The 19,864-nt window shown below is 30.6% G+C and overlaps 1 protein-coding gene across 3 annotated transcripts in view; it reads left to right on the top strand.

Moving 5' to 3' along the window:
* Nucleotides 1-19,864, top strand: part of LOC126884361 (KAT8 regulatory NSL complex subunit 3) — a 720,298-nt gene that overhangs the window by 336,171 nt on the left and 364,263 nt on the right. The window lies entirely within an intron of this gene.

Genomic DNA, 19,864 nt, shown 5'->3' on the forward strand with positions numbered 1-19,864 from the left:
TAGGGACTTCCGTATACCACACCGCTCGTTGTGACTTCCGTTATTTGGCAACGCTGTGTAAACGTTCCCAGACGCCAGACATTTCATTGTTATAGATTTGCGGTCGTAGTATTTTGTGCAGCTGTTATTCAAATATGAGTAATAGCAGATCTGCTTTACTTTCATAGTTAGCGTTAAATTAAATATATTATCTCTATAATTAGTATATTATACGTGTACAAAATTCAAAGTGTCCATTAAATAATATAAATTATTTTTTAATAACCTTATTAAAAATAAATTTAGGTAAATATTTTCATTTCACGAAATTGCCGAAAATCGCGTATAGGTATTTTGGACCTAGGCTGAAAAGTAAATTTTAGTGATTGTTACTTCGGAAGTAAGTAAAAGTATAAAAACACACAAAAAAATTGAAACAATGAATTAAAAGTGATAAATAACTCTAATAAAGTAATAAATTCTAGTAATAATATGAAATACAGTAAACTCTCTCTTAACAGACACCTCCCTTTGCCGGGCACCTCCTCTATATGGACGGTTTTTCAAACAAAAATAATTCGGCGATATATGAACCTGTACCCTTCAACTGACAACTGACACTCAACACCGGACGTTGACAGTAAAAATGATGTGTAAATGCGGATCTTCTTCTTCTTCTTATGCCGTCTTCTAACCAGGGTTGGCGATCACCTTTTTAAACGCTTCTCTGTCTTTTGCAAAGTGAAATATCTGTTCAACACTGAGGTTAGTCCAATCTCTAATATTCCTCAGCCAAGATTTCTTCTTTCTTCCCAAACCTTTTTCCCCGCTACTTTTCCTTGCATGATGACGTGTAGCAGAGAGTATTTATAGTTACGAAGTATGTGGCCCAGATACGATGTTTTTCTTATTTTAATTGTGTTCATAAACTTCCTGCCAGGTCCAATTCTTCTTAACACTTCTTCGTTTGAGACTTTTGCAGTCCAAGGAATTTTCAGAATACGCCTATACAGCCACATCTCGAATGCCTCCAATTTTTTTACGGATTGTGCTTTTAGAGTCCAAGCTTCTACCCCATATAGTAGTTGCGACCAAACATAACATTCGACGAACCTCAATCTAATGTCCATACTCAATTTCTTATTTGTAAATATTAACTTGAATTTTATAAATCCTTTTTGAGCTATTTCTATTCTCACCTTTATTTCCTCATCTTGATCTAATTGTGAGTTTATAATTGCTCCTAGGTATTTATACCTCTCGATTCTTTCTATCGGTTTACCTCCAATGTCAGATGTATGTTGTCAACAGGGTTTTTTGAGATCACCATTAATATGGTTTTATTTATATTCATTGTTAGTCCCATCTTTTTGCTTTCTCTGTTAATGATATATAGGAGAATTTGTAAATTGTCTATATTCTCTGCCATGATTGCGGTATCGTCTGCAAATCTTATGTTATTAATGATGCTCCCTCCAATCCTTACACCTTCAATTCTTTCCCATAGTGCCTCCTGAAACATTAGTTGGGAGTACACATTGAATAATTGTGGCGACAGCACCCATCCGTGCACGACAGCACGTATCCGCAAATGTGGATAGTAAATATAAAATGAAGAACTTTTTCCAAATATTTTACGATATAAAACTACATTTTTTATTATTTATTAAGCTCAATATTCCTTGTTGGCCTAGAAATAAAACGTTTACATTTCTGATTACATTTTTTTTTAGTCTTATAAATTTTATATAATTACAATTCAGTCCATTTATACAATCTTTCACCACCTACTTCCCTCTCCTTCAGTTCAATGCTAGTTGTTTCCATCTCTCAATGTTACTTTTCTTCAGGTCTTCGTACACACTGTCCTCCCATCTTTCTCTTGGCCTGCCTTTCCTTCTCTTTTGTTATGGTCTACGTAAGAGTACCATTTTGGCATTCTTTTACTTCTCATTCTTTCGATTTGCCAAAAATATTATTCTCTGTGCTTTGATCGTCATCGTTATCGTTGGCTCTTTATACAGTTCTTCCAGTTCTTTATTGGTTCTTCTTCTCCACTGATCTATTTTCGCACCTCCATATTATATTGCTCTTAGCATTTTTCTCTGCAATCTTTCTAAAAGGTCTGTTTCTGACTTTCAGCACCCATGTTTCGCATGCTTTGCGTATGATACTGTAGGTCATATTTTATCGTTTCAAATTGATACATAGCCCGATCAAAGAACAATCTGACCCAAAAAAATAAAGGAAGGATGAAAATTTGGGAATAGGTAGTTGAAATTGTCTATTAATTTATAAGAAAAAGTTAACTACTCTACACACCCTCCATTTTACAAAAATGGAGGGGAGTACCCCTTCTCGGAGGTGAAAAATATAGAGTTATTTGCGAGTGAATATATTCATTTTTAACAACAAAAAACATGTTTTAGACGGTTTTTCGCAAATAACTCAAAAAGTAAGTATTTTATCGAAGAAGATATTCTTAGTAAAAATATAGCTTATAAATAGTGAAAAGAATGGAGTACGCATGAAATCTGTATACCCAGTAGAAGCGGAGTTGTAACTAATGAAAAGTAAGTCCTTATTCGTCCAATTCCAAATCGAATATTTTAAAGTGAAATAACCAGAAAACGGAGAACTTTCCGGGGAAAACTTATTAAAATTTTTTTAAAGTGTTTAAAAACAGGTTTATTTTTGTTTTTTTTTTTAACTTCTAACATTAAAAGTAAGTGAGTTACGCTCAAAATATTTTTGCTCCCTTTTATATTTTGGTAAAAACAATCGCGAAAATCACCCCGTAATTAGCATCCCAAATAAAATGAATCGTTACTGCTTCACAAGGTATTTTGTTTATGTATTCTTTATAATGATCTATAAGTTTTATTGGTTCAAACTGTTCAATTTTGAAAAAAATTGGTTTTAATATAAAAATTTCTTTCTGATTTTGAAAAAAATTCCTTTTTTTTTTTCAAAATAACTGAAAAATTATTAGTAATACCAAAAATCTTAAACAGTAATAAAATGTAGGTTTTGAGTTCTGATTATTTTGGATTTTTTGTTTCCCTGGTAGACAAAAATTGGTTATGCTAAGACTGTTCAAAATTTGCATACACTCGTGATTAGTGGCTTGTTCAAGCCATTTTAACTAAAGCCATTTCAAAAAGAAGCACTTTGAACCGATGAAACTTACAGATCATATAAAGAATACATAAGAAAAGTAAAGTGTGAAGCGGTAACGATTAAATTTATTTGAGATGCTAATTAGGGGGTGATTTTCGCGATTTTTATACCAAAAAATAAAAAGGGTTGAGCCCTTTTATTTGCGTAACAATATTTTGAGCGTAACTCACTTACTTTTAACGTTAAAAGTTCTTTTAAAAAACAAAAATAAACCTTTTTTTAAACACTTTTAAAAAAGTTGTAATTAATGTTCCCTGAAAAGTGCTCCGTTTTTTGGTTATTTCACGTCGAAACATTTGATTTGAAATTTGACGAAGAAGGACCTACTCCTCATTAGCTACAACTCTGCTTCTATTGGTTCAACAGACTTCATATGTACACCATTTGTTTCACTTTTTTATAAGCTATATTTTCGCTAAGAATACATTTTTCGATAAAATACTTACTTTTTGAGTTACTTGCGAAAAACCGTTCATAAGCATAAAAATGAACATATTCACTTGCAAATAACTCGAAAAGTATTGACTTAGTGAAAAAACTCTATAGAACAAAAGTTGCTTAAAATCAGTTATTTTATCCAATTCCGGACTTATTTTGAATGTATATTTTCAACCCCAAGAAGGGTGTATTCCCCTCCATTTTTGTAAAATGGAGATGTAGAATTGTAAACATTTTCTTATATAATAATAGACAATTTCAACTACCTATTCCCAAATTTTCATCCTTAATTTATTTTTTGGAGGTTTTCGATAAGTTTTGTATTCCTTGATCGGGCTAACAGATCTTTACACGAGCGATACTTGATATTAGGTATGAATACTGTTTACGCTATATTAATTATGTAATACAAATCTGTTCACATCTTTTAACTGTTAGCAACGCAAGCAAAATTTTAATGTGTATGTCGATCCATGAAAGAATTGCTGACCCCATTATTACTCTGATACCTCGATAAATTTTTGTGTTTTTACTGAAATATGAATCTTAACTTAATTGTCGAATGAAGATATTTGGGTTCAATAGACGTCATTGTATTAATTTGTAGGTCTTAGCGTTTTGGTTAAAATTTCGTAAATTATTTTCGGATTAAATTTCACAATAAATTTTGTGCATGATCTGAGCCATCAACCTATATGTACATATAATTAAAGTAACTGAAATAATTTTAGTTATTAAAGTTATTAAAAATTGTAAATTAACATATTCATTGTTGTTCTGAAGCTATTTCCTTGTGGCATTTTTATATTTGTCGTTGTCAAAATACAAAATATTACTCTAGTAATACATTGTTACTCTAGTAATATTTATTTTGATGACACCCGACTTGGGCGTCGAAACGTTAATGAAATAATTTTTTTTTAGTAAAATTGTGGCTTATTTCTCATTAAAAATAATTAATTATATCATATTTATTTTTCCCTTAAACGGACACCTGCCTTAAACGGACAGTTTATGCGGATCAACTACTGTCCATCCAAGGGAGAGTTCACTCTATAATAGAATAATTGTATCTAATTATTAAAAGTTTTTTGCTTTAAACGTGTGCAGAAATACATCATATTAACAGAGCTCGGAAAATAAGCACTTAAAAATTCTAAAAATGTTTTAAACAAATTGTTACAGTTGCTATTTTTGTGCCCTAAAAATTTTTTGGATCACTGTTACTGTTAAAAAAAACTGACACTGACACTGACTTTGGATCACTGACAAACTCCCTGACCGTTTTTTGCAATTATAGGATTTGCAACATTTTGTTTTTTATTTGTTACTAAGCTCGATTTTCTTGGCCGGAGTGTATCTACCTTTATATTGTTCATAATATTTTATTATTCAATATTATATTATTAAATTTAAAATGTCGTTAGTAAACTCCAACTCCAACAATAACCTAGAGCTAAAATAAAATCACTAAAAATATTTGTTAAAATTACTATTACCTAGCATCATTTTATTCATTATATTCATTTATTCTTCTTCTTCATCTTTTTGTGTAGACATAACTCTGTCTGTTTTTCAATGTGACTCCAGTAAGTTGTCATTCCATCGTTTTCGTGGTCTTCCCACTGATCGCCTTCCTATTGAGGCACCGTCTCTCGCCGTCCTTACTACTCTGTTTATTGTCATTCGGCTTTTTTGGTCATTCCACCATTCGACTCTTCTGTTTTTCACCCAGTTATTAATATTGTCCACCTTGCATCTCTGTCGTATACGTATATCTGCACTTCTGGCTCTATCACATAGTGTCTTACCATCGATTTTTCGAAGTGTTTTCATCTCTGCTGTTTCTAGCATTCTTTTTGTCCTTTCTGTATCAGGTTGTGTTTCTGTCGCGTATGTCATTATTAGTCTGAGGACTCTTTTGTAAATTCTGCCTTCCATTTCTTTTCCGATATTTTTATTTCTCCATATTGTGTCATTCAGGCAGCCTGCGGCTCTGTTTACTTTATTCACCTGAGCTTGTACTTCGGTTTCGAGCTTTCCGTAGATAGAGCTAGATAGTGTGATGCCTAGATATTTAAACTCTATGACTTGTGCTATTATCTGACCGTCCAGCTCTAATTTACAACTAGATTTGTTGTTATAACCATGGATTTAGTCTTTTTTGGGGAAATCAACATGTTAAATTTTCTAGCGGTTATATTAAATTGGTGCAGCATACGTTGTAAATCATCTTCACTTTGAGAGATTAGTATTGCGTCGTCTGCATAGCAGATTATTTTAAGTTGTTTTTCTCCCATTTGGTATCTTTCTTTTGTTCTTACTTTTTTTATTATTTCATCCATGATCAGGTTGAACAATAGAGAACAAGACAGGGAGTCTCCCTGTCTTATCCCATTGCCAGCTTCAATTGGGTCAGTTAGTTCTTTATCTACTTTTACTCTGATCGTGTTGTTCTGATAGATATTTTCGATCGTTTTAATTATTCCTAGAGGTACCTCTCTTGCGTAAAATAAATGGATAACGTCTTTTAATTTGACTGTCAAATTACTTTTTAAAATCGACGAAACATAAGTATGCCGGTTTGTTGTATTCTACTGATTTCTCTTGAATCTGCCTCATTATAAATATAGCGTCGGTACATGATCTTCCCGACCTAAAACGTTGTTGTTCTTCTGCTAATCTTATAATTGTATTCAGTGTGTTTGTTATCACTTAGTGTTGTGTTTAATAAATTAATTCCTCTGTAATTCTCCGGGGGTCCGAATTACAGACTCATATTCATTCACAGAATTATGTTCATTAATAGCTGTAATTGACTAATGCATAGTTTTAATTATTGTAACAATTATTATTACAGTTAAACTATATAATATTAATGATATTTTATATATAGAATTAAGCCGTTTAACCAATTAACCAATTAAGCCAATTAACCAATTTCGATTTCCAATGCGAAAATGACATGTAATGAGAAATCAAGAACGTTACCGCCTTCTCCAACGGATTTTTCAAGGGAAGGTAAGTGGTAAAAGAGGACGTGGTAAAAGTGGTAAACTTTACGAACGTGGTATAACATGACTACCACTGAACTGTCCCGCGCTGCTGTAAACAAAGTCAAGACAGCCATGATGATCGCCAACATCCGGAACGGGTAGGCACTTTAAAAAGAAGACATTCTTATTGGAACGCTAGATACCAATGAATTCCACTGCCAAGTGTGAGACTCTAAGATAACAGATCACGCTCAAACTACGAGGTAAATTTGGCAGAAGAGACGTTGTGACTTCCAAAAACATGACAACATCGCTGGAAGTGACAACGCGACTTGAACTACCCTATTTACAGAAGCCACAACGTATTATGTCCGCTTCCGTATATACCTATATATATACAACATTTATTATGGTAAATCCTTTCCCCTCAATATGTAGATCTATCGTAGCACCCCCCCTCTTATCAAATATACAATTTTTAAAAAATAATCCCAAGTAGAAAAGGTGCAAGCCAGACAGCCTCTTCTGTATACCGGAAGTCACAACTTAACGTGCATCAATATATATATATATATATATATATATATATATATATATATAAAGCAGTTAGGTAATATTGACTGACACTATGTAAAATCTTGTTAATTTTGAGGTTGCAGTCATAAATTTCAGGGGGCAGGATAAGTAAAACTCTTAGTTATTATCAAGCTTTCGCAAAATTTATTTGCTTCTTCAAGATATGCTAAAAAAGTTTTAGTAAATACAACGAAATTAAGATGATAAAAAATATTGTACATAAAAAGCATAAAAAACTTACAACGTGAGGTTAATCCATTAAATTTTTGGCATACATAACAAAAAAATATATAAAATTCTTATATCTAATTCCTAATCTTCTACAATGCCTTAATTTTAGTTAATTTAAAAAGAGAAAAATAATTTGACAATTTAATTTGAAATTTAGTATGTCAGAAAGACATTTGTATCTGTTTATTATATTTTATTTTAAGTTGCTAATAACTAGTTTTTAATTATTTCTTATCTGCGTACTTATTATAGAATTTATGGATATAAGTAATTTGTAAAATATTAGTTTTAGCAATAAAGTGGCGCCAAATTTGAAAATTTAATTTTGAATTTAGTCAGGCAATTTAGTATTTTTAAATTAAAATATTAGTTTTCGTAAGATAGAATGTAATTATAGATGGTGCTTAGTTTATTTATGTCAGTTTTTTTATTGACACATTTCTCGAAATGGTATGCATCAACAAATATCAATGTGTCAATAAAAAAACTGACATAAATAAACTAAGCACCATCTATAATTACATTCTATCTTACGAAAACTAATATTTTAATTTAAAAATACTAAATTGCCTGACTAAATTCAAAATTAAATTTTCAAATTTGGCGCCACTTTATTGCTAAAACTAATATTTTACAAATTACTTATATCCATAAATTCTATAATAAGTACGCAGATAAGAAATAATTAAAAACTAGTTATTAGCAACTTAAAATAAAATATAATAAACAGATACAAATGTCTTTCTGACATACTAAATTTCAAATTAAATTGTCAAATTATTTTTCTCTTTTTAAATTAACTAAAATTAAGGCATTGTAGAAGATTAGGAATTAGATATAAGAATTTTATATATTTTTTTGTTATGTATGCCAAAAATTTAATGGATTAACCTCACGTTGTAAGTTTTTTATGCTTTTTATGTACAATATTTTTTATCATCTTAATTTCGTTGTATTTACTAAAACTTTTTTAGTATATCTTGAAGAAGCAAATAAATTTTGCGAAAGCTTGATAATAACTAAGAGTTTTACTTATCCTGCCCCCTGAAATTTATGACTGCAACCTCAAAATTAACAAGATTTTATATATATATAAATATATATACAGGGTGGTTCATCTTATTCGCCTCGGTCCCTCTACGGAAAACCACTTGATATTTTAAAAAAATTTCTTCACAGAAGTATACAGGGCCTTTAATACTACAACCTAAAAATAATGTGAATTATACAGGGTGTTCCAAAAAAGAGTGGTATATCAAAGTTATATTTTTTCTTATGGAATGCCCTATATCTGATGACATTATTGAATTGACCTTAAAAAATAAGCTATACTTTCATAAGGGTTCCCTATACCTAAATACAGGGTGTTTTGATTTATTTCGATTTTTATAAAAATGTAAGGTTTTAGAAAAAAATAAATATCTACGAATCTAAGCAGCAGTAACAAATTCTTTCTTGGATCTTAATAAAAGACTATTTAGCATACTTAAGCAGATGCTTATTTCAACAAAATTTCTTACAGGGTGGTCAAAATATGAGATTGTTCTATTAACAAATTCAAGCTGTAATAACTTACTTATTTTAAATCGAACACCCTGTATCTTACTAGTCTATTGCGTAGAAAATTTACTTAGCTTTCAATTCTTATTAGGGTTTCCTATACCTATCTCCCTTCATTTTTGAAATATTTAAAGATTTCCTAATTTGTAAGCTTTAAAAATTAGAATTACATAAGTACCTATGTCGTGTTTATGTACAACACATCACCAACACCGGCAATATACTTAGACAAGATACTGTCATTAATGAAATTTTCAGTGTTATCATGTAGTCACACAGAGTGTTGTATTATTTTAGTTGATTTTGGCCTACATGTGAAATTGAATAATACGTTTATTTTAAACTGCATACCCTATATTAGATGCCGTATTCTGGAGGATATTTAAATTATATTTCATTCCGTATAAGTATTTTCCATATCTTAACCCAACGGTTATTAAGTAAATTTAAGAACGCCACTTTTTGTTTGAATCTTTAAATCGCAATTACAAACAATTAAATGCAATGGCTACTTTGACGAAAACGAGCCTATTGTACAAGAATATGTAAAAATGGGTATTTACAGAATAACATGGGAATTTATATCTACAGAATAACATGTGTATTGAGAATGTTAACATGGAATTGAAGAGATTTTAAATATCTTCCATTATTAAGAATAGAATATCGAGTATGTCATTTAAAATAAGAACACTCTGTGTGATTAAATGATAAAAATGTGAATTTTATTAATGAAACTATCTTGACTAAGATAGTTAGGTATATTGCCGGTGTTGGTGATGTGTTGTACATAACCACGACATAGGTACTTAATTCTAATTTTTAAAGCTTACAAATTAGGAAATCTTTAAATATTTAAAAAATGAAGGGAGATAGGTATAGGAAACCCTAATAAGAATTGAAAGCTAAGTAAATTTTGTACTCGATAGACTAGTAAGATACAGGGTGTTCCATTTAAAATAAGTAAGTTATTACAGCTTGAATTTGTTAATAGAAAAATTTAATATTTTGACCACCCTGTAAAAAGATAGGTATAGGAAACCCTAGTAGAAATTGAAAGCTAAGTAAATTTTCTACGCGATAGACTAGTAAGATACAGGGTGTTCCATTTAAAATAAGTAAGTTATTACAGCTTGAATTTGTTAATAGAACAATCTCATATTTTGACCACCCTGTAAGAAACTTTGTTGCAGTAAGCATCTGTTTAAGTATGCTCAATAGTCTATTATTAAGATCCAAGAAAGAATTTGTTACTGATTCTTAAATTCGTACATATTTATTTTTTTCTAAAACCTTACATTTTTATAAAAATCGAAATAAATCAAAACACCCTGTATTTAGGTATAGGGACCCTTATGAAAGTATAGGTTATTTTTTAAGGTAAACTCAATAATGTCATCAGATATAGGGCATTCTATAAGAAAAAATATAACTTTGATATACCTCCCTTTTTTGGAACACCCTGTATAATTCACATTATTTTTAGGTTGTAGTATTAAAGGCCATGTATATTTCTGTGAAGAAATTTTTTTAAAATATCAAGTGGTTTTCTGTACAGAGACCGAGGCGAATAAGATGAACCACCCTGTATATATATATATATATATATATATATATATATGTGTATATATTATGATGTGTGAATTATTCGTAAGGGGATTTCTCCACATTCTCTATTTCATTTGATAGATATATATATATATATATATATATATATATATATATATATATATATATATATATATATATATATATAAACAAATGAAATAGAGAATGCGGAAAAATCCCCTTACGAACAATTCACACATCCACTACTTCGGGCTGGGAAAAATTTTTTGAATAGAATCCAGTACCTGTGGATCTTTTGATCACTGAGTGTGTTTCAAAGATCTACATCTTTTGTTTTTTCATATATATATGAGCAATATTTCTACTTTTCGGTGAATTTTGTGGGGAGGGTCCTCGGATTTTCTTCAAATTTTAGTATGTTATTGGACCTATTGAGAAAACGTCATCCTAAGAGTTACAGCCCCCTAGGGGCCTTAGAGCCCTAGATAGGGCCCGTCAAAGACCCAAAAAAGGTCGTTTTTAGCCTATCTTTGACAGGCTGTATATCGACTCCCATTTAACCGATTTTAACTTACCAAACGTTATTTTCTTTATAATTTTAAGTAGTTTTATCAGTGAAAATTTCAAGTCTCTAATTAATAACCTTGATTTTTGGGACCATTTTAAGTAACGCTAAAAATTTCAAAAAATTGCTATTTTCAAAAATTTGTTAAAAATCTAATTTTAATCCGATTTTCTTTTTCTGGTCGGCGGTTTAAAGGTAATAAAAAGGTCTTTAAAACAGTATCTCAAGAGTTAAAATCCGTTCGGTAGAAGCGGATATACAACAGATTGAAAATGGACATTTTTGTAAAAATCGCGTTTTTACGGATTTTCAAAGTGCTGACACGTTTTGGGGTATATATTAAATTGTACCAAAATTTTTTTAGAAGTAGCTTTTTATATAAATAATAACTTCGTATTGGAGATTTTCTTGGCCCGGGCCTCTATCTACCTTATATGACCCTCTAAAAATGAGTATTTTGTTACTCAAGTGAGGTGACTTAACAAACAACTTACGGTCTATTTATATCAATCAGAGAGCCTGAAGACTTTAACTATTACGGATTAGAAAAGTAGAGATCACAACATTTTATTTGAGGGCTCACACAAACTTCTAGGTAGCCTAGAAGTACAGTTATGATATTTCAAAGTCCTAACTAAAATTAAAGTATCAATTCTGTGAACGCTACTTTTATAGACTAAGAGCCGCTATGGGTGAAATTTGTTAACTATTTTAGGCACGATAAGAGGCCATAACTTAAACAATAAAACCTAAAAGAAAACGTATGAATACTATACTGTCACTTTTTAGAAGCACATACCTCGACAGTGGCGCATCAAACTTTCCACTTATGAACGGGATAAATAAATTAAAAGGTACCCTTCCTTACACCCAAAATTCAATTTTGTTAATTTTTTAAAGTTTTACGTTATTAAGAAATAAAACTCAGTGTAATTTTAACACACCACCCCCATCCCCCTTCCCCCACCACCAAAAAATCCAAAAAACTATTTTTTAGGGGATTTTTGGTGATTTTCCCTATTTTATAGACTTCAAAATAGATTAAATTAATGTTTTTTATAGGTTATATGTAAATTGAAGTAACTGTGTCCTGTAGAATATTTAAAAATTGGAGAAATACGTTGAAACCCCCAAAAACCCCCTCGAAAAACAATTTTTTGGATTTTTGAAGATGGAGAACCTTACGGAAACTTCTGAAATAAATTAGAAATATAGCATTTGATAAAATACACAAGATTAAAACAAAATAGTCCAACAGCCATCCCCAAAAAAAAGTTTTTCGTTTAAAAGTTTATAAAAATAAAAAAAATAATTTTTTTTAGGTTACGTCACTCAACCTACGTGTCTATAAAAAATAGGCATGTTTTGTAAAAGCCACAAGTATGCGTGTGAATTTTTTGAAATTTTAAAATTGATTACATCCCACCTAAAAAAATAAAAAACGAGAAATGAACTTTTTGATGGTGGGGGTAGGAAAACAGGGGAGGCGGGTTGAAATTACACTGAGTCTTATTTTTGAATCACGTATAACTTTAAAAAATAAAGAAAAATAATTCTGGGAGTGAGGGAGAGTACCTTTTAATTTATTTATCCCCTCCATAAGTAGAATGTTTGATGCGCCACTGTCGAGGTGTGTGCCTCTAAAAAGTGACGGCAAAGTGTTCATAGCTTTTCTTTTAGGTTCTACTATTTAAGTTTTAGGCTTTTATCGTGCTTAAAATAATTATCAAATTTCATCTATAGCGGCTCTTAGTCTATAAAAGTAGCGTTCACAGAATTGATACTTTGATTTTAGTTAAGATTTTGAAATATCATAACTGCACTTCTAGGCTACCTAGAAGTTTGTATGACCCCTTAAATAAAAGGTTTTAATCTCTACTTTTATAATCTGTGATAGATAAAGTCTTCAGGCTATCTGATTGATAGAAATAAGCCGTAAGTTGTTTGTTAAGTTGCCTCATTTGAGTAACAAAATACTCATTTTTAGAGGGTTATATAAGGTAGATAGAGGCACGGGCCAAGAAAATCTCCAATGAAACGTTATTATTTATATAAAAAACTGCCTGTAAAAAAATTTTTGTACAATTTAATATATACCCCAAAACGTGTCAGCACTTTGAAAATCCGTAAAAACCCCATTTTTACAAAAATGTCTATTTTCAATCTGTTTTATCTCCACTTCTGCTGAACGGATTTTAACTCACAAAATATAATTTTAAAGCCCTTTTTAATACCTTTAAACTGTCGTCCAGAAAATGAAAATCGGATTAAAATTAGATTTTTGACAAATTTTTGAAAATAGTAATTTTTTGAAATTTTTAGCGTTACTTAAAATGGTCCCAAAAATCAGGGTTATCGACTAAAGCCTTGAAATTGTCACTGAAAAAACTACTTAAAATTACAAAGACAATGACGTTTGGTAAGTCAAAATCGGTTAAATGGGAGCCGATATACAGCCTGTCAAATATACGGCAAAAACGACCTTTTTTGGGTCTTTGACGGGCCCTATCTAGGGCTCTAAGGCCCCTAGGGGTCTGTAACTCTCAGGATAACGTTTTTTAAATAGGTCCAATAACATACTAAAATTTGAAGAAAATCCGAGGACCCTCCCCACAAAATTCACCGAAAAGTAGAAATATTGCTCATATATATATATATATATATATATATATATATATATATATATATATATATGTTTTGTTTTGGGGTTGCAGTCATTTATTTTTTAGGGGCAGGATAAGTAAAACTCTGTGTTATTACCTAGCTTTCGCAAAATATATTTGCTTCTTCAGGGTAAGCTGAAATGAGTATATTATAAATACAATGAAATTAAGTTAAAATACATTGTATAAAAAATAATAACATGTAAAAAGTAATAACACAGAGTTTTACTTATCCTGCCCCTAAAAAATAAATGACTGCAACCCCAAAACAAAACTATAATCTACATAGTATCAGTCAATATTACCTAATTACTTTATATATATATATATATATATATATATATATATATATATATATATATATATATATATATATATATATATATATATATATTGATACATGTATCCATGTGACTTCCAAAGTATATACTCGTAATACGTTGTCACTTCATATATACCGTTATGACTTCCGATTTTGGAAGTCACAACGTTTTGCCTATATTTTTACGAATTTGGCTACTAGATGGTATTAGAAGGCTTATATTAAAAATTTCGCTGGAAGTCATATCGTATCTAACATACTCATAAGATCAGATTTTAGTTCGACGGTATATCACCAGCGCTAGTGTCGCTCCCGTACTATTATACAGGTTATATACACAGCGCGTAGCGTCTTCCGTATACCACACCGCTCGATGCGACTTCCGTTTTTTGGCAACTCTGTGTAACGGTTTCCAGAGATTCATTTGTTGTAGATTCGCGGTCCTAATCTTACTTAGTATTTTGTGTATGAAACATGAATAATTTCATACTTTTGTGTTAACATTAATAATAGCTTTCTTTTAAATCTGCTTTACTTTTAAAGTTAGCCTTAAATGAAGCTAATTATATCTCTATAAATATATATTATCTGTACTTATTTTAGTCTATAATATTTACTTACCTATTTATTTATAGAAATTCATTTTTCTCGTGTTTTTGTTTACTTCCTTTTTTACAACGAACTTCTAATTCAATCTACACTCACCGGCACGAAAAACGGGCAACCAAAAAATTGGTAATTTTTGATGTCTCGTATCTCCTAAACCTGTTGTCCGATTTAAGTAATTTTTTAATATGTTATAGCCTTATTCTTTAACAATATCGCTCTAATAATATTGTTGATAGGCATGTAAATTTTATTGTATACCAAGTGTACCCCATCAAACCGGGTTTTTTCTCAATTTTCACAACACCCTGTGGAATATTCTAGCCATTATAAAATATTGAAATTAAAACCCAACTATAACCCCAGGTTTTCTTAACATTCTGTTTTTTTTATTTATTCGCTTACGTTGGATAATAAAAAAGTTATGGACTTTAACAACTGGCCATGTTCTTTATCAATACAGGGTGTTTCTAAATAAGTGCGACTGACTTTAAGGGGCAATTCTGCATGAAAAAATAATGATTGTTTGGCAAAAGAATTTTATTTTTGCAATCATTATTTTTTCATGCAGAATTACCCCTTAAAGTTTGTCGCATTTATTTAGAAACACCATGTATCGATAAAGAACATGGCTAGTTGTTAAAGTAACTAACTTTTTTATTATCCAACATAAGCGAATGAATAAAAAAAACAGAATGTTAAGAAAACCTGGGGCTATAGCTAGGTTTTAATTTCAATATTGTATAAAGGCTAGAATATTCCACAGGCTGTTGTGGAAATTGAGAAAAAAACCCAGTTTGATTGGTACGCCTGATATTCGGTATATAATGATAACTTACATGTCTAGAAATAATATTATTACAGCGATATTGTTAAAGAATAAGGCTATAATATATTAAAAAAATACTTAAATCGGACAATAGGTTTAGAAGATACGAGCCATCAAAATGACCCATTTTTTGGGGTGCCCGTTTTTCGTGCCGGTGAGTATATCTATTAAATAATCTAAATTAATTTTAAAAATCTTATTAAAAGCTTAAGGTGATACAGTAGCGATCAACAGGTAGCCAAAACGCGTTCCAAGATTGCGGCTGTAATTTTGAATATTTTTTCGACGTATTTGGCACACGTATTCGTAATATAATAAAGAATGGCGGTACAGAGCCCAATTTGGGAAATATGTTAGTATCTGGAAATTATAATTAAATACAATATTAAAAAAACGAGCCCGTACAGCCATTAAGAAGAAAAAAAATACACTTTCTTTAAATAAACTTTTTTATCCGATGCCTAGATCTTGTGTCATTTTGGAACTACTAATGGAATAAAAAATTTTAGTAGTTCCAAAATGAGACAAAATCTAGGCATCGGATCAAACAGTTTATTTTCTTGTTCTTCTTAATTGCGGTACAGGCTCGTTTTTTTAATATTGTATTTAATTACAGAGTAATTTCCACATATTAATATATTTTTCAAATTGGGGTCTGTACCGCCATTCTTTATTATATTACGAATACGTGTGCCAAATATCTCGAAAAATATTCTAGATTACAGCCGCAATCTTGGAACGTGTTTTCGCTACCTGTTAATCGCTACTGTTTCCTCATAAATACAAGAAATGTAGGTAAATGTCCTCATTTAACAAAATTTCCGAACATTGTGTATTTTTTTGGACCTAAGTAGGCTGAAAAATAGATTTTATAGGTATTGTTATTTCGAAAGTAATAAAACGTGTAAAAATATACAAAAAAATTGAATGTACAATTACAATTGAATGTAATTAAATACACGATAAAATGAATCAAGAGCGATAAAAAGTTTAAAGTAATAAATTCTAGTAATAATATAAAATACAGTAAACTCTCTCTTAAGGGGGTAGGCGCAAAATCTCTGTCCAATGCTATTTAAATACATTTATTTTTTTCGAATCCTGAGAAAACTAATAAATACAGGGTGTCCCGGAAAATAGTGCGTTCCTTAAAGGTGTGGGTAGAATGCACCATTTAAAAGAAAACTTTCTTATAATTTTTTTTCTAAAGTCTTCTGTTGCCTCAAAAAAATTAAATAATGTCTTTTGCTAAAATTTACATTTGGCAACCCGGCAGTTTTATTTATTTTGACTGAGCAAAGATATCTAAAATTGTAAACACAAACAGTCATATCATAATTACCTATAACCCGAGAATACATCGTATTGTTGTGGTATTGTCATGATTTCGATCGCAAGTATTATGTTAATTACGTACCTATAGTGTATAATTAGTGCCAGATTTAGGTACACCAAGGCGATTTACCTCGAAGTTTAAGGATTTGTAGATGGTTTAAAAACAAAACAAAAGTATGTATGGGCTGGGAGTATTAGTAATCATCTGATTGAACCACTCGAACTTCCCAGAATATTGAATGGAGAAATGTAATACATACTCAAATTTTTTGTAATATGTTCTACCGATAGATATTTCTTGAAGACGTAGCTTGTTTGTTGATTGTAATAAAAACTTTTCATGTAAGTTAGAACACTATACAAACGTTATTTATTAGATAATTAATAAAAACAAAAATATTATGCTGTTTTTCTATCACTGATATCAGTATTTTATCAATACATAATATTATGCCTAATGGTCGATGATTCATGATAGTTGAGTTCCAGGAAAATTATTTTTACACAGAAGGAACGCAGCGTTGCCGGCTGTATTTGCATTTCTTTGGACATTAATCAAATGCATTAAAATTAATAAATTATTTTTTTGAAAACGGTTGACTTTCCAAAAAAATTGTATCAGACTTTTTTGCTTTAAATGGTGCACTTAGCCCGTACCTTGAAGGAACGCACTATTTTTCGGGACACCCTGTATTTTTTAAAACATACACCCAGAATGAAAGATAACATTATTACGGGGGACCGAAAGTCCCTTAGAATAAACAAAAAGTTTCTTTTGAATGAAATATTCGAAATTAAAAATAACACTAACTTTTCTCTTGTTTTTTCATCCCATTATCTTTATTAACCCGCGAGTAGTCGCGCGGTGAGATAGAATCTCAATTTTTATCCTTTTTTGCGATAACTTGATGAAAAATTTTGCAATTTGGAAAAAATTTCGTAAGTGCCTCGAGGAAGGGTGTAGTAATGCGTAGGAATTTTTTTTCTTCTTCTTTTTGTGGAATTTATGGCTTTGGCCAATTAGCTTTAACCCGCGAATAGTCGCGCCGTTAGATAGAATCTCACATTTCATCCTTTTTCGTAATATAGTAAAACCTGTCAGTAACGGCCACTAAAAATGAAAAAACTTTTGGCTGATATAGAAAGGTGGCCGCTATTGCCAGTTTTTGTAGTCTACATATAATTGGTTTGGGAAATTTTTAAACTGGACGTTAGGACAGGTGGCCGATGTTGGCAGGTGGCCGTTAACACAGGTTTTACTGTACAGTAAAATTTGTCACTAACGGCCACTAAAAATGAAAGAACTATTGACCGATATAGAAAGGTGGACGGTATTGCCAGTTTTTGTAGTCTACCTATAATTGGTTTAGGAAATTTTTAAACTGGTTGGGAAATTTTGAAACTGGCCGTTAGGACAGGTGGCCGATGTTGGTAGGTGGCCGTTCACACAGGTTTTACTGTACAGTAAAATTTGTCAGTAACGGCCACTAAAAATGAAAGAACTATTGGCCGATATAGAAAGGTGGACGGTATTGCCAGTTTTTGTAGTGTACATACAATTGATTTGGGAAATTTTTAAACTGGCCGTTAGGACAGGGGGCCGATGTTGGCAGGTGGCCGTTAACACAGAGTTTTTTTAATAAAATTGTTAGAAATATATATTTTCAATATAAAAAGTAGATAAAAATAGTACAAAATAAAAATTTGTTTTAAATTCGTATTTTGAGATAGAATCTCACACGCGACTATCGACGTTACAGAAGTGAGCGCGACTACTCCCGGGTTAAAATAAACATATATTAGGTATATAAGTTATTAAAATAAACATTATATAAGTTTTCAGGGACTTTCTGCCCTCGGTAATAATGTAAGCTTCCATTCTGCGTTTAAATTTTTCAACAATACTTATTAGTTTTCTCAGAATTCGAAAAAAATTAATGCATTTAATTAGCACTGGACCAAGATTTTGCGCCTATCCCCAACGAGCACCTCCTCTATACGGACGGTATTTAAAACAAAATTCATTTGCCGATATATTGAGCCTGTACTCTTCCGGACAATCCCTTAAAATGATGTGTACCTAAATGAAAAAAAAAATACATAGGTATTTTTTCCAAATATTTTAGAATACAAAACTACAATATTTATATTTTATTATTTCAAATTAACACAGAGATGACAACGAGTGATATTTGATAACTCTACCTTATCAGCAGTAGGTAATAAAAATCTGGTTCTTAGTGTGGGATCCGTCATTAAAATATTTTGTGTGTCGGTCATTAAAAGAAAAGTGACACCGTAACACTTTGCTCTAATAATACTTTAACATTGATATTATGTTGTGACTAAAAATGTTAACGGAATGTCTGCTTGATTGAACATATCCAATAAAAATTGTATTTTCTTTTAAAAATGTTTGGGATTGAAGGGAGACTTTGAGTGTATGATAAAACAATAATTATACAAACAAAACAGTTATAATTATCAAGATTTTTGCTATAAACTTGTGGAGAAATACATTAAATTAATAGAGATCGGGAAATATGCACTTAAAAAAACCTTAAATTATGCAAAAAACAGTTAAATTGAAATATGCACTAAAATATTATGCTTTTATGCATTTATAAAAAACGCAATAATAATTATTATTGGTGTATTGAAAGTAGGTATTCCAGGTTGTATCTTAGTCGATAGGAAAAATATTCTGATTCGTTTTTTACGATCTTACGGAGATAGTATAGTTCATTAACGGTTTTTCGGTAATGTCAATTTTTCAACAAAAAACACTTTTATACGGTTTTTTGCCAATAACTCAAAAAGTAAGTAGATATGTTATCGGGAAAAACATTAAAAATATAGCTTATAAAGTAACAAAATTGATGTACGTATAACTTTTTAGAATCAGTAGAAGCAAAGTTGTAGCTTTGTAGCTAATGTAAAACAGGAAACAGGTTCATATTCGTCAAATTTAAAAATGAATAATTTCACGTGAAATAACCAAAAAATGATAGCAAC

This window comes from Diabrotica virgifera, chromosome 5 (assembly GCF_917563875.1).
Source record: "Diabrotica virgifera virgifera chromosome 5, PGI_DIABVI_V3a".
Lineage (NCBI taxonomy): Eukaryota > Metazoa > Arthropoda > Insecta > Coleoptera > Chrysomelidae > Diabrotica > Diabrotica virgifera.